The 23,664-nt window shown below is 49.3% G+C and overlaps 1 protein-coding gene and 1 long non-coding RNA gene across 4 annotated transcripts in view; one reads left to right on the top strand and one right to left on the bottom strand.

Moving 5' to 3' along the window:
* LOC125705316 (mineralocorticoid receptor-like) overlaps positions 1–23,664 on the bottom strand; it is a 53,294-nt gene that overhangs the window by 22,272 nt on the left and 7,358 nt on the right. The gene's annotated exons all lie outside the window — the stretch shown is intronic.
* Positions 2,612–3,488, top strand: LOC125705320 (uncharacterized). The gene is made up of 3 exons (XR_007381470.1): positions 2,612–2,727; positions 2,815–2,901; positions 3,443–3,488. It is a non-coding gene; the product is annotated as an uncharacterized LOC125705320 (long non-coding RNA).

Here is a 23,664-nt window from a genome sequence, read left to right on the forward strand (position 1 = left end):
TATAAAATAAGCCCATAATCAGTCTAATGGAGAATATCTATATTCCTACAATGAACACTCGGCAGAGCTATTTAAGGGATTCATGGGAAATGGATGACTCTTGGTAGAGAGTTAAAATAGAAAGCTAAACTGTAAGGGCATTTGTTAAGCTGCAGAAATATTTTACAGAAATTGTGGCAGATGTCCGAGGTCAGATATTTAACTAAAATTCACACTTTGAATGTTATGTGCATGACACTGAAATCAGCATAAAACCAACAAGTAGGAGACATACGGGAGACAGAAGTGTTAGAAACACAGACCCAGAAACTATAAAGGCAGAATTAGAAACTATTATTGTTGTCGCAGGCTGGACAAGAAATCCTTAATGTGTAGAAAGAAGAAATTCCAGCACAACGCTCTGTTCAAACAGAAACAGGTACAATCACCAAACAGTACAGGTACCTGTACAGTCAGCAAACAGCACGGGTACCTGTACAATCAGCAAACAGCACGGGTACCTGTACAATCACCAAACAGTACAGGTACCTGTACATTCACCAAACAGTACAGGTACCTGTACATTCACCAAACAGTACAGGTACCTGTACAGTCAGAAATCAGCTCAGGTACCTGTACAATCACCAAACAGTACAGGTTCCTGTACAGTCAGCAAACAGCATGGGTACCTGTACAATCAGCAAACAGCACAGGTACCTGTACACTCAGCAAACAGCACAGGTTCCTGTACAATCAGCAATCAGCACGGGTACCTGTACAATCAGCAAACAGCACGGGTCCCTGTACAATCACCAAACAGTACAGGTACCTGTATACTCAGAAAACTGCACAGGTATATTCAGTAAACTGTGCAGTGTCAGGGTGAGCTCCTTTTGTCCCAGTCTGTGTCCTTTTCCCCATGTTCTAGTCTGTTGTATTTTCCCATGCTCCCTGTTGGCCACATGGCTCAATGCATTGAACATGCGACTGCCTATAATTCCCCTCTGTCTTGTGTTTGAATCCCACCTCGTTTTTTGTAGATTATGTTCCCTTGTGTTTAAATTGTATCAGTCTTTGCATTTGTATTCAGTTTTAGTTTTTGCCCTTGATTGTGTTTTTACCTGTCAGTCACCCTATTGTTAGATTCTGTTTCTAGTTTGAGTTTCATGTTTTAGTCTATGAGCTTCACCTGTTGCCTGCCCTTGTGTGTTAACCTGAAAGATCGTTGTCCTGCATCCTCCCTGATTGGTTAATTGTCTGTTTCACTCCTGCTTGTCATTACTCCGTTCAGTTTTTGTATTTAAGTTCCTGCCTGAGTTTTAGTCCCTAGTGGTTCATTGTTTGTGTTTGCTGGATGTTAGTGAAGTTTTGACTATTCTGCTTGTAGCCTGCTGGTCTTGGCCCTTTTGTAAATTTAGTCTTTGTTCATCCCCTTTTGTTTTTGTCCCCTCGTGGTCCTTTTGGCTTTTGTGGTGTTCTTAGTGTTTTCTGTTTCGTTACATAAATCCCTGTCTATTGAGCCGCAAGTGGGTCGCCCACCATTTCTGCCTGTATCATGCCACGCCCTTGCTCCAAACCCGGCCAGATTCATAACACGCAGGATAAATTGTTAAAATGGACCAACAGGGGCATGGCAGAGATATGAAGAAAAGCTTAATTGGCTGTGCCAACAATTAAGGTTCTGAGTAATATTCCCCTATTTTAATAAGGATGACAATTATGATCAAAGATGCTCAGGTTTACCTGCATTGCCTTGTTCAGAATCCCAAGATTCACATGAAAAACACCTGTGGTGTGTTTTCAAGAAATGCTGATAAAGCTTCACAGCACTTGAGAAACATCACTGGAGACTGGCAAGTGTTTAAAAGGCTGGGTCGTCTTTCTCGTAGCAGAACATCTGGTGCCAGGCCCCGAGGTCTGCTTCTGAAACTCCAGTGCAGACAATGTGTTGGCTGAGAGCTGGTAAACGGGAGCAGATCCAATGCCACTGCCGGCAAAGGCCTTCTCCAAAACAACACCGGGGAAACACTGACACACTGCAGCCAGAGCTGCCCTGAGCTCACAGGAACGCTGGTGTTCACCAGTAAGTCACTGACCGCCTTGACTGCTCTCGTCTGCGCACTATATTTAGCTCTCCGGTAGATTTACCTGGAAAGCTGCTGCACATCTTAACACAGTTGAAAATAAAGACGCCTCCTATAGCAATGAACCCCACAGGTGAACTGCAGAAAGTGAATTTGTATTCGAGCAGGATCACTGCTCCGCATCCCAGGTGCTCGTCGGTGTTTAATGACTTGGTATTTAGGTAGAGTCATATTAAGTTTTTTTATAAGTGGAAAGTCAACAGCCTGATGTGGAGCCAAGGTGCGAGTTAGTGGTCTGTACTGCACACACACGGTGTTCAGGTGAATTCTGACCCATAGAACCAGTGACCCTGTTTTTTCATTCAGCAGAGGCTTCTGTTTTTGGAGCCTTACTGAGATAGAAGGGTCAGCCAGTCCCTGGAACGATGGCGGGGTGAGGGCCTTGCTGAAGGGCCCAGCAGCAAAATCACTCTGCCGATACTAAGATTTGAACATGTGGAACCAGATACTGCACAGGCTTCACACTGCTGTTTAAATACAGGCCAGATACATGGTTCTGGGGAGAGCTAGGGCATAGGTAATGTGCTACCGAGAGCTAAGGCATAGGTAATGTGCTACCGAGAGCTAAGGCATAGGTAATGTGCTACCGAGAGCTAAGGCATAGGTAATGTGCTACCGAGAGCTAAGGCATAGGTAATGTGCTACCGAGAGCTAAGGCATAGGTAATGTGGTACCGAGAGCTAAGGCATAGCTAATGTGCTAACGAGAGCTAAGGCATAGGTAATGTGCTACCGAGAGCTAAGGCATAGGTAATGTGCTACCGAGAGCTAAGGCATAGGTAACGTGCTAACGAGAGCTAATGCATAGGTAACGTGCTAACGAGAGCTAAGGCATAGCTAACGTGCTAACGAGAGCTAAGGCATAGCCAACGTGCTACCGAGAGCGAAGGCATAGCCAACGTGCTACCGAGAGCGAAGGCATAGCCAATGTGCTACCGAGAGCGAAGGCATAGCCAATGTGCTACCGAGAGCGAAGGCATAGCCAATGTGCTAACGAGAGCTAAGGCATAGCCAATGTGCTAACGAGAGCTAAGTCATAGCCAATGTGCTAACGAGAGCTAAGGCATAGCCAATGTGCTAACGAGAGCTAAGGCATAGCCAATGTGCTAACGAGAGCTAAGGCATAGCCAATGTGCTAACGAGAGCTAAGGCATAGCCAATGTGCTAAGGCATAGCTAACGTGCTACCGAGAGCTAAGGCATAGCTAACGTGCTACCGAGAGCTAAGGCATAGATAACGTGCTACCGAGAGCTAAGGCATAGCTAACGTGCTAACGAGAGCTAAGGCATTGGTAATGTGGTACCGAGAGCTAAGGCATAGGTAATGTGCTACCGAGAGCTAAGGCATAGGTAATGTGCTACCGAGAGCTAAGGCATAGCTAATGTGGTACCGAGAGCTAAGGCATTGGTAAAGTGGTACCGAGAGCTAAGGCGTAGCTAATGTGCTAGTGAGAGCTAAGGCGTAGCCAATGTGCTACCGAGAGCTAAGGCATAGCCAATGTGCTAACGAGAGCTAAGGCATAGGTAATGTGCTACCGAGAGCTAAGGCATAGGTAACGTGCTACCGAGAGCTAAGGCATAGCTAATGTGGTACCGAGAGCTAAGACATTCGTAATGTGCTAACGAGAGCTAATGTGGGTTTCTCAGTGCAGCATCAAAATGCCCCAGTGAGGCCCTCCATTCTGAACATACAGTCCCCATTCAATATGCTATAAAGGTTTATAGAGGATATTGAAGATATCATAAGCCATGCAGTGGTGGTGTGTGGCGCAGTGGCTTAGCACACTGTGCCTCTGATTGGAAGATCAGCATCTGAAATCCCAGACTGGGCAGAATGTTTTCACCATCAGGCCCCTGAGCAAGGCCCTTAATCTCCAATTGCTCCCCAAGACTGTCTGACCCTGCATTTGCAAAAATAAAAATCATGTAAATGGCTTCGGATAAACAAAATGGAAATAAAGTGACAGCCTCATCACGTACATAGAGAAAAGGACCCACTGCTCAACTAACTGCATGCTACCCAGTCACCCTTCCTTATCTCTCAACGCTGTTTTCAGAAAGCACAGTAAAAAAGACACAATAAAAAAAGCAGATGAGCACTGGAATGACTCATGCTTCCTAGCAGCAAGTGCAAAATAAGAGAATAATGTCAGGGAGGAAGGGGCTGGCAGTAAACAGCCATCAGCCCAGAGCTACTGTGCTCGCGGAATCCATGACACGTTCATTCGGGATGGCAGGGGAAGCTGGGCTGCGCTCGACTGCGCCACTGACACGGAGCCGATTACCCGCACCATTTATAAACATGTTAAGACACTGTCAGTGCGTGCAGCAGCATGAAGCTGTCTGGCAGCATGAAGCTGTGCGGCAGCATGAAGCTGTCTGGCAGCATGAACCTGTGCGGCAGCATGAAGCTGTGCGGCAGCATGAAGCTGTGCGGCAACATGAAGCTGTCTGGCAGCATGAAGCTGTCTGGCAGCATGAAGCTGTGCGGTATCATGAAGCTGTGCGGCAACATGAAGCTGTCTAGCAGCATGAAGCTGTGCGGCAGCATGAAGCTGTGCGGCAGCATGAAGCTGTCTGGCAGCATGAAGCTGTGCGGCAGCATGAAGCTGTCTGGCAGCAGGAAGCTGTGCGGCAGCATGAAGCTGCCCCAAACCGCCATGGACACAGACAGGGGCTGATAATACCACCTACTCCAGGGGTCTCTGATTACCCTCTGAGCACCGGGGGGGAATGTGACCCCCAGCCGGCTCCTGAATTAGCACCAACCCGCTCCGTGGATCTCAAACCTTCCCAAAAAACTCCACTAAGTTATTAGCATCCACTTACCTACCCAAAAAAGCAATTCAGTCAGAAACATAATTTAAGAAAACTTCATTTAAATTGTATAACAGTCCAGAGTTTAAAAAGCAAACGTCTACAAAAATCAGCATTTTATTTTACCGTCAAATGTAGATGCAGCGTTTTACAGTTCAGGGGGAAAGTGCACAAACCTGTCCCTGAGGATTATGATAATGCATGGATTATGCAAGTATTGTGACGCTGCTCATTAATGGAGGCTAATTTATTTTATGCTTAATGTGATGTTCACCATTCTCCACCCACTTGAATCCCTTCACTGGAAACGTACTAGTGCTTTCTCAGTACATCTCACGCGTTTTTTTGTCACCAGCTTGCGGGCAGTGAGACTCAGCCCTAACCTTAACCATAAGTAACCAAGCTAAATATGAGCCTATTTTAGTGTTTTGATTGCATTGATAAATGTTTGTGGGGACCAGGAAAATGGTCCCCACATCGTCAAAACCATAGCTAAACGGGTTGTAATTACACTGTGGGAGACAGTTGGTCCCAACAATGTAATGTAACCCTAATCCCCACACACACACACACACACACAAATAAGAGGCAAGCGTTCGGGGAGAGGGGGGAACAAGGCCTGAGCAAACGTTCCAGCAGGACCCTGTATCGTGTGCTGAAGGCGGTTCATGCTTCACATCAAATCAGATTCTTCTAGAGCTTCTCAGACAGTTTATTTAATCCCTAGTAAAGAATTTTGATTGATGATTGTTGGGTTCGGGGGCGGCATGGTGGTGCAGTGGTTAGCACTGTTGCCTCACACCTCTGGGACCCGGGTTCGAGTCTCCGCCTGGGTCACGTGTGTGGAGTTTGCATGTTCTCCCCATGTCGTCGTGGGGTTTCCTCCGGGTACTCCGGTTTCCCCCCACAGTCCAAAAACATGCTGAGGCTAATTGGAGTTGCTAAATTGCCCATAGGTGTGAATGTGTGAGTGACTGGTGTGTGAGTGTGCCCTGCGATGGGCTGGCCCCCCATCCTGGGTTGTTCCCTGCCTCGTGCCCATTGCTTCCGGGATAGGCTCCGGACCCCCCGCGACCCAGTTGACAAGCGGTTTGGAAAATGGATGGATGGATTGTTGGGTTCGTATTCTCATCAAAAAGTCAAGCAGCTTTACTTTCTTCCAATGCATAGATGCGTTACTGTGAATCATTTGCTGGATGAAAACATGGGGCCCAATAAAGGGAACATAAATAGTCGGCAAATGCGAGGGACACGCAGATCTCGGGGAAATTATGACATTTTGTAAATATTACGTCTACTGTGTCATTTTCTTTGACTAAAATAACATTATTAGTATTTTACTGCTAACAAATTGCTTTCAAAACATATACATCATTTTCACAGCAAAACAAAATGTACATAAGTATCTCAGAAAAATAGGGTCTGTGAGTCATTTAAGTAAGAAGATGAAATTAAATAGTCAAACACAGGGGATATATTTGTACGTGTTGCTGCATTTACCCAGCTGAAAAATCACAGTTAGTAATGAGGGCCATTGTGATGTTTCTGGGGTGGGGGGGGAATAAACTGTTCAGCGATGAAAAGTTACGGATGGATGACTCGAAAAAAACATACTAATAACAAGTTCCTTTAACGACATTAATCTAAAACTGTAACCCACTGTAATTGCCATCCGCAATCATGTAAATTAACCATAAAATCCTCTATGCAGTGTCTGTTTTCACTGCATTATTGCACATCTATCTACAGTTAGTTAATCTTCCGTACACCGTGATGAAACATCCCAGTTCTCTAGTTGCACACGACAGATAAAACGTCTTGAATTCTCTGACTATGTTGCCCTTTGGAAGGGGAGTTTGCTTAAATACAGCACATTTAAGGCTCCCCCTGCCGCACTGATAGGACGTATGACAGGTGTATGAATTATGTGTACGAATAGATTACAATGCACGCATATTTACTGTGTGCAGTGAAGTAAGGCTGTGAAACGTCACTGGCTGAAACCGCAACCAAAGGAAGTGGTGGGATGGGGGGGGGGGGGGGGTCTGGAAGTGGAGCACAGTGCCTCCTAGGGGTAGCCTGGCAGCACTCACTTGAGGGCCCCCGCAGCCCGGTAGTTACACAGTGAACGCTGGTGTACTGTGGGAACCCCTGTTGTGCAGCAGCACCCCCCCCCCCCCCCACCATCATCAAACTCGTACTTATTCCCTCCACACACAGGGCGTAACCATGGCACCAGTGGTGGGGGGGTTCATTTACTTAAAGCTTAAAGGGCAGTGTGGAGCACAGGCTTACAGGACACACCTCCCGTCTAGAGGCGTCCTTACTGCTGACCTTTGCTTCATTTTGTTCTGAGTGTATCTGCGGATTCGGCCGTATGGCTGTCGAATGAGCGAGACCCCACCTGTCAGATGGCAACAACACAGCCCCTTGCCAGCAAAAAGCACACTTGAAGCTAAATACTGATGCCCCTACAGGATACTGATGCCCCTACAGGATACCGATGCCCCTACGGGATACCCATGTCTCTACGGGATACCCATGCCTGTACGGGATACCCATGCCCCTACGGGATACCCATGCCCCTACGGGATACCCATGCCCGTACGGGATACCCAAGCCCTCACAGGATACCGATGCCCATACGGGATACTCATGCCCATGCTTACCGCATTAAAATGGTAAAAATCACCAGCAGAGACCACGGATTTCATACCGCAGTAAGTCTGATTAGGGCTGAACCCCCCTCTGCCCGAGACACGGGCTGTTTTAATAAAATAGCACCGCGCGCCCAGCCTGACCCCAATGAGAAGCTGAGCGCTACCTGCTCGGCTTCGCCTGCCTTTGCTCTCCTTGGGAATCTTCCGTTTCTCACAGGAATAATAATGACGCTGCAGCTCATTTCTTCTGTTTGCTTGAAAGACACAGAAGATTTTTTTTTTTACAGCAGGGAAAGTTGGCTGCTTTCAAATACATGTTCAAAGTTCCAGAGAGTTTGCAGCCTTTTTCGATAACAGGCAACTGAAAAGGCACGTTTAAGCAGTTAAAGGTACTGTGTTACTGTCACATCACACCATTGCTGTCATGTTAAGGTGGAAATAGGAAACAGGAAGCAACCATAAAAATATTTAGCAGATCTGCGAAAAAATGACCTAAATCTGAATGCAACGTTAGCAGACGGGACACAAAAAGGAGGCGTGAAGAACATGTCACTCCTACCAAGCAGGCAAACTGCCGTCAAAGGTGAGTCCTGCAAATCTGCCGTCAGTTCTGTCTATCTATGTAAACAACAGGCTTGTCTTTTCTCTCTCTCTCAAGCCAGCATCAACAAATACGCCATCTTCGGTTTCAGCGCTAAGGTTTGGAATGAAACAGTATGAAGAAGCTTTCTGTGTATGCATATACTGTGCAGTAACCCCTTCATGTTCGTGGACTTGAGATTCATGGTTTCAGTTTTCGTGAATTAGTTGTTAAAAAGGTATATTTTTGAAGTATGCCAAAAGATCACAGAAACTTGCAGATGGGGCATAAACCAAAAACAATACTGAAAATGATTTGTATCACATAGATTCATATATCAAAATTTGTGATATTTAGCATATGAGTGTATGATATATTATTAATATTAAAAGCCCTGGCTTAGGAACCCCACAAATCTTTTTAATGGAAACCAGCTTCGCTTCAAGTGTTAGCCGTCTCTGTGAATGTACATTCTCACATTTCTTGCAGTAACTTTTAAACTTTCCAGTGCTGGTAATTTAATATTTTTAATCATTTGTCCAAAGTTGAGTTCCCAGTGCATAGAGTAATAACTTTGTACATACAGGGACATATCCTGCCCAAGTATATTGTATAGCCACATTTTTATTCAATATAGCAGAAGCTCCAGTAATGTACTTTGTAGAAAGCAAGGTGATCAAGTCCCTGGGTAGGGCGTGCCATGGTGGGGCGGGGGTGGTGCTGCGGGGCGGCGCTGCGGGGCGGCGCTGCGGGGCGGGCACTGCGCGATGGGGCGGGGCGCGGGCGCGGCGTGGAAATGCCCCGGTGCTTGTCTGCGGTTTCCACAGGAAGTGGCAGCACAGTCACGGTTTCATCCTGTCGCCGTCAGCAGACGAAAGGCCGGAAAGAAGATGCCAGCGCGCGTCAGCCAGCCGAGTCTGATCACACAGCAGCCATGAACGCTCCTGCACACCTTCCTAAAGACATACACTTTTATTACACAGCCAGCGTCTGCAATTACCCTTAGCTCAGCCTTCAGAGGCATTAGGAAATACAGCAAGTAGGCCTGTACATATCAGGAGTCAGGCATGATGGGTGCTCACCCATTCATACTAAAGGGCCTCCATATACACCAAAGGTCCTCCATACTCACTAAAGGACCCCCATACACATTAAAGGTCCTCCATACACACTAAAGGACCCCCATACACATTAAAGGTCCTCCATACACACTAAAGGACCCCCATACACATTAAAGGTCCTCCATACACACTAAAGGACCCCCATACACATTAAAGGTCCTCCATACACACTAAAGGGCCTCCATATACACTAAAGAGTCTCCATACACACTAAACGTCCTCCATAAACATGACAAGATCTCCTTATTCACACTAAAGGGCCTCCATACAAATAGTACACTCAACACATTTAACATCGTATGACACCCAAACACATAATGCTAAATCCTCTGTATGCAGTAATATAATACAGCACTGCCTCAGACTCATTAAGATGATATAACGCTCCCTCCAGCTCATTAACATAACACAATGCTCCCTCCAGCTCATTAACATAACACAATGCTCCCTCCAGCTCATTAACATAACACAATGCTCCCTCCAGCTCATTAACACAACACTCCCTCCAGCTCATTAACATAATACAACTCTCCTTTGTGCTCATTAACAGAAATCAACACTCCCTCCTGCTCATTAACACAACACTCCCTCCAGCTCATTAACATAACACAACAATCCCTCATAATCATGTAACTTGATATACGCCATAATATACCAACTGTTTCAGCAGTGCCCACCTCTGGACCACACACCAGGTTAGGTATTTACAGTCAAATAAATGTCAATTTACAGAGTGCAGCAAAATATAACAGAAATCCATTCAGAGGACAACCCAGAATCGTTATTCTAACTGCATTTGTTAATGAATTCATGATTACAGTACTAAAAAGGTTTCCTTTAGATAGTGGTGAGAATGCTATGTATTCTGGCTAAAAATAGCCTTAATCTACTGTAGGCTTGGAAACAGCTAATCTAACTGCGACCTGTGATGAGGTGATAAACATGTTTACCAAAGGCTGCTGCTGCCGCCAAGCCGGTCTGAGCGTGTCAAACGTGACTAAAGGTGAACATGGTCGCTGGGGGCCCTGATCTGGCAAAGGAAGGACAGATACTGTATCCCAGCCACCCCACCATCCACACTCACAAAGCATATCCCCTAAAAGCTCCTACAGTCCGTGCTGTCTTAAACCCAGCAGAAACCCTGTATCATAAAGGCCGAAATGTGTCCCACCCCTAAGCAGGTCCCCCACAAGGCTGGCAGCCACACTGCAAAGCCATTCCACATTCCAGTGCAGTGCGACAGGTACCTGGGACTTCCTGTCTGGACAGGAAACGGGATGGCAGGTAGGTACCAGGATTGATGTGAAGTTGGGTTTGACGGAAGTAGCAAAAAGAAATGAAAGCGAAAGACTCCTTTATGGGGGGGGAAAGAGATGCACAAAAGCCAGAATATTTAGGGCTAAGGTTTGGGCTAGGCTTAGGGTTAGGCTTAGGTTAGGTTTAGGATTAGGCTTAGGGTTAGGCTTAGGTTAGGTTTAGGATTAGGCTTAGGGTTAGGCTTAGGTTAGGTTTAGGATTAGGCTTAGGGTTAGGCTTAGGTTAGGTTTAGGATTAGGCTTAGGGTTAGGCTTAGGTTAGGTTTAGGATTAGGCTTAGGGTTAGGCTTAGGTTAGGTTTAGGATTAGGCTTAGAGCGACGGCTCGTAAAAAGGAACATGACAGGGGCTGAGCTGAGCATCAGACCATGGGGTACCAAGGATCAGGTGGGGAGAGGGAAGGAAAATAAACAGAACGTGGCCTGAGCATATCATGAGCGGAAAATGGCAACTTACACAGAAATTTCAACGCACTGCCAGACTTGTACAGACCTAGTAATAAATGGCAAGGAGCTTCAGAAATCACCGCGTGAACAACTGCATTTAGATATGATTCACAGTAAATGCAGACATTCGCTACGTCATTCTTTTCTATTACCGTTGCAGTTCCAGGCCACTCAGGAATAAATCACACCCCACACAAAATGACGGCTTAGGGAAGCGGCCAGTAAGGGGACATCAGTGTGTGGATGTGATGGCAGTATGATGTTTGGGCAGCACAACTGAAAAAGTGAGTCCGGTGGCAGCTAGCAGCATCCTTGAGGCGACCGCCCGAATCCCAGATCTGGAAGTTTACTCTACTAACACTGACTACAGCACTACAGCATTACAACATAAAGACCATAAAACCGCAGGCTGACAGGCAGGTGTGGCTGAATCACGAGCTCATTCTGAAAGACTTCCTGTGTTTGTGTGTCTCACACTCTCACGTGCCTTTAAACATGCAGTTGCGATGCCCAGAAAGCCCCCATAATCCCGCCTCATCCATAAAAGTGCCAGGATGACTGTGCCCCCCGTGGGGCAGAAACACCATCACCGGTAATCAAATGATCAGGGAGGCCTGCAAGGTACTTTTTTCTCGTTTTTTTCCTTCACATACTTGGTAAATTATACTTTTAAAAAAGATTTGTTGAAAAACAAGAGATCTGTAAGCTTCATGTCTGCGTCAGTTACATCAAAAGCCGCACTATATTAATATTATTATATATTATATAATATATTATTATAATATTATATATATATATATGTGCCCTGCGATGGGCTGGCCCCCCATCCTGGGTTGTTCCCTGCCTCGTGCCCATTGCTTCCGGGATAGGCTCCGGACCCCCCGCGACCCAGTAGGATAAGCGGTTTGGAAAATGGATGGATGGATGGATATATATTTTTTATTTTTTTTTTTTTTCTAAGACCCAAGATCAGCAGCAGAGAACTGTAAACTCCTGAATGACAATTTGCTGTAAGTAACATGTAGAGTCAGACTCTGCCTGAGTACCCTACCTGAGGACTCTTGCCCAAGGATCCTAGCTGAGGACTCTGCCCGAGGACCCTGCCTGAGGACTCTGCCCGAGGACCCTGTCCAGGGATCCTGCCTGAGGACCCTGCCTGAGGACCCTGCCTGAGGACCCTGTCCAGGGATCCTGCCCGAGGACCCTGCCTAAGGACCCTGTCCAGGGATCCTGCCTGAGGACCCTGCCTGAGGACTCTGCCCGAGGACTCTGCCTGAGGACCCTGTCCAGGGATCCTGCCCGAGGACCCTGCCTGAGGACTCTGCCCGAGGACTCTGCCTGAGGACCCTGTCCAGGGATCCTGCCTGAGGACTTGCTTAATGGTGATTTCTCAAAGCAGCATTAGAAATCCCTTTAAGAGCCAACCTTCTGCCTTGCTAAAGTGACCTCTGGATGCTCATAAAGGAGGACCCCTGCAGATGTCTAGACTGCTTTGCATTCCCGCAGCCGGTATCTGAGACAGGATCGAAGCGAGCACATGTGACAGCGCTGTTCCTCTGCAGAGCGCAGCCGAGGTTATTTCCCTCACCACGGTGACCAGCACTATCAGTTTAACCTTTTCAGCACGCTGGTAAACAACCACTGCAACCCAGGCTGTTATAAGAAGAAGCCGTGGAAAGGCTCAAGGTCACCACTGAACCTGTCTGAACCCTCCACTCGCCGATGCAGCTGTATCAGAGCAGGACACGAGAAACCCGAGAAGATCTCGACATGCATCATAATAATTAGGGCAAAGCTTGCAACGTTTTTCCGCAGAGGAGATATGAGCGGTGCTGTGGGCAGTGCCAGGCAGTCGGGTACCTTACCATACGCAGGCTGGCAGCCGGGAGCTCAGCATTTTCTCAACAGTGTTTGCAGACCAAGCGGATGCCAAACAAAACCAAACAGCCCCAAGGCTTGTTGATCCCAGGCCAATACACGCCTGTTTATGACGCTATAGATATTTTTCGCTGCCTTGACGGGAAAGTACGCAGTGTTTGCACACTGGCACACAGTACCAGTGTTTACCATCATCAAAAGCAATTTCCCTCTTGGGATCAATAAAGTTTTTTCTGATTCTGATGCTGATTCTGAAACCACACACTCGCATGGGGTCCCTGAGGTCTGGGAGCGCCCTGTTAGTACAGATTCCACAAAAGTTACTACACTAGGAGGTCCCAAAATTGCTTTTTGAGTAGGGTCCCAAAAACAAAATGACACTGGACAGTTATTTCATGCGAAGGGGAATTATAAGTAGAGAGAGAAGCCGTCAGATTGCAGGAGTGGACGCTAACCCGGATGTTAACCAAAATGCTAGCCAGAATGCTAACGCTGATGCTAAGCCAAATGCTAACACAGATGCTAACTTAAATGCTAACATGGAGGCTAATCCAAATGCTAACGCTGATGCTAAGCCAAATGCTATTAGGGTTGCAAACCCAGATACTACCATAGATGCTAACCAAAATGCTAACACTGATGCTAACCCAAATGCTATTACGGTTGCTAACCCGGATGCTAACATAGATGCTAACCAAAATGCTAACACTGATGCTAACCCAAATGCTATTACGGGTTGCTAACCCGGATGCTAACATAGATGCTAACCAAAATGCTAACAGTGATGCTAACCCAAATGCTGTTAGGGTTGCTAACCCAAATGCTACCACGAACACTAACCTGGATGCTAGCGTGGGTGGCCTGGGGCATGTTCTCTGGCACTCCCTCCCTCTTTCTTTCCCGTCTACTAGAACTGGGTCAGCATGGTGTTCATGTCGTCTCAGCCCACGCTACAGTTCTGACTCATGGCTAGCCTCCATGTATTCACTGTGTCGAGGGAAGTCAATCTGGACCACCGTAACTCTACACCTCCTCCGCTGCCACAGACACCAAAAGAAGGTCAAACACGGGCTGTAAGCGGGACGGTGGCTGAAAGCAGGTCGCAAGAGAGATCGCGAAGAAGTGTCAACGCATCAAAGGGATGCGGGACACATGCTTCCGAGGCGATTCATGTTCTGCTATTAACTGACATCCCAGGATAAACAGACACGTTCACCAATTCCAGTGCTTAGAAATGACAGACCTGAGGTTATGGAGTCCACCTCTACTCATCTATCTCTCCCCACCCTGTCAATGTGCTGAGAGACATCTCCGAAAAACCCAAATTCCGCTATAGTCCGAAACAAACAGCTGGCAGACTTTTTTGGGCAAACAGCGGCTGCTTTTCAGTACGCAGTTAAGGAGGTGAGCTGAAGAGTTTGACAGTCGGCCGACAAAACAATGCGAATCTCCTTAGAGCTCAGTGGAGGCCACTGGATGCATGCAGCTCCAGCAGATGTACAGTGGACATGCCAGAGCGCATTAACATGACTCAGCTCCTGCATGTACACAGCTGGTGGCAAAACCACGACAAGTACAACGTCAAACCAGACAGGCTTTAACTTACATCTGCCAATAGTGACTCACAGATGACATGCTGTTATATATCAATTACTGGCTTCTCTGAAGTTTTAACTGTGCTACTTTGTTCTGAATAATGTCAACAACTTAAAAAGCAACATTTCATGGATAATGAAAAGGAAAAATGCTATGATCGATGATGCAGATGTTTCAGTTGGCACCCTTAGTATTCTGCCTTTAAAGTCCGTGAATTTGGCATTTACATTTGTTGTTCCTCATGTTTACTGCAGCAAAACTGTTCACCAAATATAGATTTAGTCGTCTTAATTAATAAAAGGCACGTTTTCCACTTGGTTTCCTGGAATGTGGGTGGCAGGCTGCACGTTACAGATGAACATTTCCCCAACATGCAGATGCCTCTTGGCACCAGAACCTGATTTACTGGTGCACGGAAAGTATCAGGATATAAGAATGTTGCTTCAAAAGGAAGAGCACATTGATCTAGAGAAGCCTTGCAGTCTTAAGCTAGAGGAGAATAACACCAGGAATTTGAAGTATCTACGTGAATCTGAATGGTGATGAATGGACCGTCTTTAGGTGAAATCCGTACTTAAAAATGAGTTGCAGAACTCTAGTTCTGTATCTAATTAGCTCATGAATCTTGTGAAATGCAGTTGTTCTGTGCACTTTATCAATAGCATGGACGCCCTGCTATTTGCATTAATTTCTCCAGTTGTTCCCCTGAGCTACAGATGGACAGAGTCCTCCCACCCCCCAGACCCAGCAGAAGGCAAGTGGCTGAATGTCTCCAGTTCGCACCCCTGCCAGCCCACACACCTTCCCTCTGCCTTTCATGTCACGCAGACTGAAGAAGTAAAGCAACACCAGCTGGAGAAACACTATAAGCAACTGGATACCCGCCTGATCCGGCCTGCAGGGGGGGCTCATGGGGCAGCCAACCAAAGCAAGGGAGGGAAAAAGGTCCTCGATTTCAATGCGGTCTAATCCAGAACCGGGGAACATGTCAACATGGTGACCCCCACAGCAGGGCGCCCTCTACCTCCATGATCCTAATTCTACTGCGTTTCTCAGTTTCCCATCAGAACCTCGTGGTCCGGTGAAGCTGACGTGCCCAGCTGTGTGAGGTGGCTCAGGGCTCCGTTTCCTGTAACTCCTGCTCTGTCAGTGATACTTAGCTCTGACTTGCAGGCCATACTCACTGTCGTCTACGTCAATATGGCTGAACAGGTTTACGGGACATCCGATAAAGCCTTAGCTTCTCTGCAGTTACGTCACAGCATCAGCAGGGTTCCGATTGGCTCCAGAGCCTGTCGACGGTCATCTCTCCGGTGGTTCCACTCTGTCTGAATAAGCACGTAACCACAATCCCCGACGACCCCTTTTAGCTACTATTAGTTACCCCAGATTAGCCTTAGCGGAGAGCTAATCCATCAGATGACAATGGCACCTAATGACGCCCGGTGTGCAAAAGCATGTTGAATCCTCATTGACTGACGACAGGTCACTCTTCGAGCCCCATTAAGCACCTCTATAAATACCCGCTATCTGTGGCCGTTTCTCAGCCACGCAGGAGGAGGAGGAGGAGGACTGCAAGCGCATGGAAAATGACGGTAATCTGCAGTGCATCACATCTGCAGGGTGCAGCCCATCTCCTCCAGCACACGATGCTCCAGCATGCAGTGGAATCCTCAGAAATGCATTTCAACCCGTGGCACGCATGCAGAGCACCGAGCTTATTAAATAACAGTGCATACGGTGTCTCCTTAAGGTCCGAAATCCTGGCAGGGGAGAAACACAAGAGTCACTGGAAACTTGTTGCTTAAGCTCGGATAAGTTGAGACATTCATGAGAGGAGAGACTGGTTGAAATGTTATGAAATCTTGGTTTGCACTGGGTACTGAAGCATAGCGGGTCTAGTGCTGCCAGTAGCAACTGGGAGATGGAAACTGGAGTACAAATTAAAGACCTATTTTCTGCCGTTAGTATGTCAACCACACGATATAAACATCTCTTTCAGGTAAGTCACTTTTGGGAAACGGTTCTTGTTAAAACCCAGCCAGACTCTGCTTCGGTGATAAACCTCCATCTATGAATCCACCCTCTGATGCTTCGGCCATATGGAGAAGCTGAGGAGGGGACCTACCATGCATGTGGAATTGAGGCTTTAGTGCTGGCGTAGCTGGCCTGCCTCCTGCCTGTTATTTGCAGAGTAAACATGACTGCGTGCCCTTGCTGTAATCACCTTAACTGTCAACCGGAAGATACAGGCAGTGGCTAAAATTCGGACACGCCGCAAGCTCCGTAAGAAATGACCCTGTCACACGCTGGTCAGCGCAGCGCAACCGACGTCTTTGAAGTGAACAATCCACTGAATCCTCCACTGAACTCTGGAGATACCTCAAAAAGCAGATTGTTAAATGTTTGTGTTGGATAAAAAAATGAGCGCACTGTTTCGGCCGTATTTACAGTTGGCTGGAGCTCTGACTCCAGCTTGCCGAATCTCGAGACCCATCACAGAGCCCCGCAGCTCACACAGGATGTCTTAGGGTTAATCTGCTGTACCAGAAATACTGCAGATACATGCAGATTGCAGAAATCACGACGGTCTGACAGGTGACCAAATACGGAGGCTGCATTTACTGTAAATGTCCGTGTAGTTTTGTGCGAAGGAGTTTTTCAGTCAATATTGCACTAACTCTAGGCTCCCATTTTGTGTTTAGTTCCTTTTGAAACATAATTTAAAATAGCTAAATGAAACCAATGCAAATTACAGCAAAGCACAGATGCTAATGACCTCTGAATCGCGCAAATACATATTATAAAGAATTTAAAGTGTACAGGCACACTTGACCAAGTGCTTGTGGCCCTAAGGCAGAGCGAGCTAACTGTCTCGACCAGGACATCCGCTGAGTTCGATCGTCTGCTACTGAGAAAAGGGGTTCCCAAGAATCACCAGAGGAGAAGCAGGAGCGGGCAAACACCCGCCACTGCACCACGAAGCAGGCATGACAAGCAGAGGGCAGAGTCACAGCTGACATCATGCCTCACGTGGAATCCTGACGGGGGGGGGGGGGTGGATTTCCTCTGTAGCCAAAGGAGGTGGAAAAAAAAACAGGAGTGAAAGTAAAGTAGTAGTGAGAATGGCTGGAAAACAAGGCAAGGAGCCGTCCTGCTGGGGGGCCTCTGAGCGGCAGCGTCTCTGTGCGGCAGCGTCTCTGAGCGGCAGCATCTCTGTGCGGCAACGTCTCTGTGCGGCAGCGTCTCTGTGCAGAAGCATCTCTGTGCGGCGGCGTCTCTGTGCGGCGGCGTCTCTGTGCGGCGGCGTCTCTGAGCGGCGGCGTCTCTGTGCAGAAGCGTCTCTGTGTGGCGGCGTCTCTGAGCGGCGGCGTCTCTGTGCAGAAGCGTCTCTGTGTGGCGGCGTCTCTGAGCGGCGGCGTCTCTGAGCGGCGGCGTCTCTGTGCAGAAGCGTCTCTGTGCGGCGGCGTCTCTGAGCGGCGGCGTCTCTGTGCAGAAGCGTCTCTGTGTGGCGGCGTCTCTGTGCAGCGGCGTCTCTGTGCGGCGGCATTTCTGTGCGTCTCTGTGCAGAAGCGTCTCTGTGCGGCGGCGTCTCTGTGCAGCGGCGTCTCTGTGCGGCGGCGTCTCTGTGCGGCGGCGTCTCTGAGCGGCGGCGTCTCTGTGCAGAAGCGTCTCTGTGTGGCGGCGTCTCTGTGCAGCGGCGTCTCTGTGCGGCGGCATCTCTGTGCGTCTCTGTGCAGAAGCGTCTCTGTGCGGCGGCGTCTCTGTGCAGCGGCGTCTCTGAGCGGCGGCATCTCTGTGCGTCTCTGTGCAGAAGCTTCTCTGTGCGGCAGCGTCTCTGTGCGGCAGCGTCTCTGTGCAGAAGCTTCTCTGTGCGGCGGCGTCTCTGTGCGACAGCGTCTCTGTGCAGCAGCGTCTCTGAGCGGCGCTGTGGCATCTGACTGCTGTTGTCAGGCCTTAAGCAAGTGAGACACAGTCACAAACCCAACTACCAATCAACCACAGGGAGGCGCCGTGCAGTTCAGTGGTTGAGGATGAGAGGGTCCCCAGATCAAATCCCAGTGAGTGACCTTCGGGCCCCTGAGCGGGGCCCTTAACCCTAATGGCTGCCGCTGCTTTCTCAAAAAATGAGAAGTACAATGTAACAAAGGTCTATTTTTTTTCTTTTTATTCAAATCAATGCACCAGCTAAACACACAAAGATTTACACCGCAGCCCTTCCACCAAAAGCGCAATGCAGCAGTTGCGAACACAGTGAGAAATCTTAAGAGAAACGGTTTTGTGCTTCTAACGGAATGCAATTCCAAAAAATATGACTGATTTTCACTTCCTTCAGTACAGTTTCCAGTCCAACCATCGCGGCAAATTCCACATCATTTTGGCTGATGCGGTTTCACTCCAGTTGAAATGCCACAGCGACTTAGTAGTTTTTCGTTACAAATACTACAGCGCCCTACGAGGTCGTGTAAAATCTCTGATGTCACTGCACGCTGATTAACATACTCAGATGCACAGAGAGGCTGTCCATAATGAAACTGCCTCACCTATTATTACTGCCTTACTGCATCCCCAATGATTCTGAGGCACTGGAAAACAACCAGGGTCCCAGATGTGGGACACTGGATGAGGGCTGTGGTGGAGACACTGTCTTCTGAGTGAAGCTCTTTGGATTGAAAGGAGATAAAAATGAAGATGCTACAGCCTCGCTATCGGTTAGATGTTGGACTCGTATGAAAACAACAGCTTGTGCTGTGTAGGTTCCCCCCCAATAATTAATTTGACATTCATGCCTATAATGTATATATGAGAATAAGAGGGCATATATACATACATGTATATTTTTTTGGATGTATGTCATGTACCAGGCCTTCCAAAGAAAATCAATAAAGACTTTGTGTCAATAAAGACGCAAAAAAATACAAACTCCCTGACCTGTTAAATTAAAGGCTGTTTTCAGAGCCTTGTGCGCTTCACCCCTTATTGATGGATATTTTTCTAATATATCAACATGCCTAAAGACTGGCAAACAGCAGTCTGCAGGCCCAGAGTACATTCCAGCCCGGGACTGGGTGCTGAAAAGGGCACAGTACGGCTGAGTGGCGACGCCGAGAACAGCTTGCCTGGCTCGCTGTGCCGCTTCCCATCTCCACGTGCAGTAGCATCTCTCCTGCTCCCTCACAGGAAGTGCATCTAAATATAGGCAGTGATCTGGCAGCGGGCCGCTCCCGCGTGGATGCGGCGTAGCGGGGAATTACTCCGGTGATTGCTCCGGCCGAAACAGCTCTGAGGCCCTTTTGCAGCGGATGTGACACACTTACACAAAGCCGTTCAGACAGATCCAGGGGTCTTCGAATATAAACACACACTGAAATGGCCCCTCGCTCCGCCTCACCGACCCCAAGCTTCAGTGGCTGATGTCCGTTCAGATATACGATTGAGAGACTTGTGGGAGGCGAGGAAATCGCTCTGCGATTAATCACTCAAAAACAAAAACACCCTATTTGAGTTTTGTTCACATTCATCTGTGTAATCTGTTGAGAAAAGAGATAAAATATATACTTTTTATGTTAATAATAATAGATTTACTGTACATATTTTGCAATTTATTGATTAATATGTATGTCTCTCACTTTGTTACCCATGATTACCATAAGGGACCCAGCATGGTCCTTCTGCAATCGCTCCCTGAGGTGAATAACTTCTCCACTTTTATCTCAACAAAGGCAAAAATGCAGGGAGGGGCCTCGGGACACGGAAAGAGCGACCTGTAAGGAGGCACTGAACAGGAGAGCGAGGCTGCTGCCTCGCACACGTGGCTGGGCACCCTAACACAGCCTGCCTGGCTGAGGGCCACATGTACAGTAAGCAGCTCTGTCAACAGGAAACACGGGTCCCTGCGCCGAGTTCAGGGCCCGAGGCCCCCGGGCCGCTTCCAGGCGGCGTCTACTCCCCGCCCCTGGTCTTATTTAAATAACAGCCCTCCCCCCATCGGTTTGAGCTGTCCTGCGGTCCCAGCTCTTGGATCCGTGTCATCCGCACGTGACATGTCCAGATGGGCAGGATCACTGCCAGAGAGCTGCAGGGGGTCTGGATACTGTCAACCTGCGGGAAACAGCCTGCAGACTCGAGGACGGCGAAGGCAAAGGAGGACATACGCGAGGCGAACAGGAAGAGGAACGGGATCTGGGACGGGGGGAAGGGGCGTGTTTTCATGAACGGATCCAGTATCATTCTTGAGGAAACCATCCAAAGTAGGTAAGAGGACATGATTTATAACACAAACCAATCAAACAAAATGCACTTCTGAGATTTAGGCAGCAGTGTAAATGCTCCCCGCCAGAGATCATTTCACACATTCAGGGGATGCCTGTTACACAGAACCCAACACCAAGTCAGCACCCAGAACCCGACACGAGGTACGACAGGGTTAGCAGCGTCGGGATGTTAGAGACAGCGTGGATAATGACACAACGTCGGGCCTTGGGGGGCGAGGGACTCAAACCATGCTGGTCTCACAGCACCATATCTCATAACTTCAGCTATTGTTCATAAGGAGGCCAACCCCACCTGGCATTACAGCCACAGAAAAGCACACATGCTGAGGCAGTTGCTCTGTGGCACCTAGAGGAACCACCGATAGTTCTGTGTGACCCTTCAGGAACCTAGAGACGAGAGGCAGCAAGCGGCCCCTGGATCTGCCCAACCAGAAGCCAGAAGTGTGTTTCTGATGCTAACTGCTAATCTCCTGCAGGATGATCTCCTCGCTCACTGCTTGCTTATACATTGTGGTTCAAATGGCGAAGCTGTAGCTGAGAACTGAGAGCATTCTGCTCTTGCCCTGGCAGACCCCTGGGCCGACTGCCGTGACTGCTATGAAGCACAGGACGCCTCAGCAGGTCTCCAGGCAGGCCTCTGGGCCGGCTTCCATGATTGCTGTAAGGTGCCGGCAGGCCTCCGGGCTTACTCCCATTAGGCGCAGAAGGCCAGAGCGTCCCAGCAGGTCTCCAGGCAGGCCTCTGGGCCGGCTTCCATGATTGCTGTAAGGTGCCGGCAGGCCTCCGGGCTGACTCCCATGAGGCATAGAAGGCCAGAGCGCCACAGCAGGCCTCCAGGTTGATTCCCATGAGGCGCAGAAGGCCGAAAATTCCCTGGCAGGCCTCTGGGCCGACTGCCATGACTGCTATGAGACACAGAGGGCCCAGAGCGCCCTGGCAGGTGTCCAGGCTGACTAGCGAGACTGCCGTAAGGCACAGAAGACCCAGAGCGCCCCGTCAGATCTCCAGCGCCTCCTGATAGGGCAGGCCGACTCCCATGAGGTGCAGAAGGCTTGGAACTCTGTGTCAGACCTCCAGCACCTCCCGATAGGGCAGTCTGACTCCAGTGAGGTACAGAAGGCCCGGAGCTCCCTGTCAAACCTCCAGCACCTCCCGATAGGGCACGTTGACTCCCAGGAGGTGCAAAAGGCCCGGAGCTCCCTGTCAAACCTCCAGCACCTCCCGATAGGGCACGCTGACTCCCAGGAGGTGCAAAAGGCCCGGAGCTCCCTGTCAAACCTCTAGCACCTCCCGATAGGGCAGCTTGACTCCTGCAAGGTGCAGAAGGCCCGGAGCTCCCTGTCAAACCTCCAGCACCTCCCGATAGGGCAGGTTGACTCCCAGGAGGTGCAAAAGGCCCGGAGCTCCCTGTCAAACCTCCAGCACCTCCCGATAGGGCAGGTTGACTCCTGCAAGATGCAAAAGGCCTGGAGCTCCCTGTCAAACCTCCAGCACCTCCCGATAGGGCAGGTTGACTCCCGCGAGGTGCAGAAGGCCTGGAGCTCCCTGTCAAACCTCCAGCACCTCCCGATAGGGCAGGTTGACTCCCGCGAGGTGCAGAAGGCCCGGAGCGCTGCTCCAGGTTAAGCTGGTTGGTGTTTTCTTCCCTCAGTAATTATAGTTCATCACCAGAGCAACGGGCCTGGAGCCAGCGCATGTAACTGAGAGTATGTACGAATCCGGCGCATGGTCCAGCCGCGTGACTCAGCAGCCGGACCTACAGGTGCCACACGGAGCCCCCACCCCCACCTCCATCCGACACACCCACGTACCAACCTTAACGATATCAGCTGATCGTGTACTAATTATATCCATTTCCAGGACGGGGTTGAGGCGAGCCCAGAAGGCAGTGTGTGGATGCTAATTCACCTAGCAGTATGGTTTCAGACCTGAGGAGGAACCCAGTATGGAGAGAGTAAAGTCCACACACACACATGCAGGGACACAGAGACACAGAGCAGGGCTGAGATCTGAACCCCCAACCCTGGGGGTGTGAAGCAACAGTGCTACCCACTGAGCCACTGTGCCATGTGCTAATTATAATGCTATGAAAATCTGTTCGTGGCCTATTATAACCTACGAGTAACAGACTATGAGTTACATATCAGCCCACAAGCCAGATTTTAAATATAAAATCAAGGCTTTTCAGACAATTAAGATATATATGGGTCACTTTATCAGCTATTGTATCTGCGTGCGGGTAAACGAGGCAGCGGGCTTGAAGCACAGCATGAATATTTCAGTAATATACATAAATGTTCAACTTCATTTATTTATGGCGCCGCTCCATTATTCAGCCCTAACGCGCCGCCTGCTCGGGGCGTTCAGCGCGGCCGCTCCAGAGTAACCGGCAGCCCTAACGCGCCGCCCGCTCGGGGCGTTCAGCGCGGCCGCTCCAGAGTAACCGGCAGCCCTAACGCGCCGCCCGCTCGGGGCGTTCAGCGCGGCCGCTCCAGAGTAACCGGCAGCCCTAACGCGCCGCCCGCTCGGGGCGTTCAGCGCGGCCGCTCCAGAGTAACCGGCAGCCCTAACGCGCCGCCCGCTCGGGGCGTTCAGCGCGGCCGCTCCACAGTAACCGGCAGCCCTAACGCGCCGCCCGCTCGGGGCGTTCAGCGCGGCCGCTCCACAGTAACCGGCAGCCCTAACGCGCCGCCCGCTCGGGGCGTTCAGCGCGGCCGCTCCAGAGTAACCGGCAGCCCTAACGCGCCGCCCGCTCGGGGCGTTCAGCGCGGCCGCTCCAGAGTAACCGGCAGCCCTAACGCGCCGCCCGCTCGGGGCGTTCAGCGCGGCCGCTCCAGAGTAACCGGCAGCCCTAA

The sequence above is a fragment of the Brienomyrus brachyistius genome, chromosome 12, assembly GCF_023856365.1.
Source record: "Brienomyrus brachyistius isolate T26 chromosome 12, BBRACH_0.4, whole genome shotgun sequence".
Taxonomy (NCBI): domain Eukaryota; kingdom Metazoa; phylum Chordata; class Actinopteri; order Osteoglossiformes; family Mormyridae; genus Brienomyrus; species Brienomyrus brachyistius.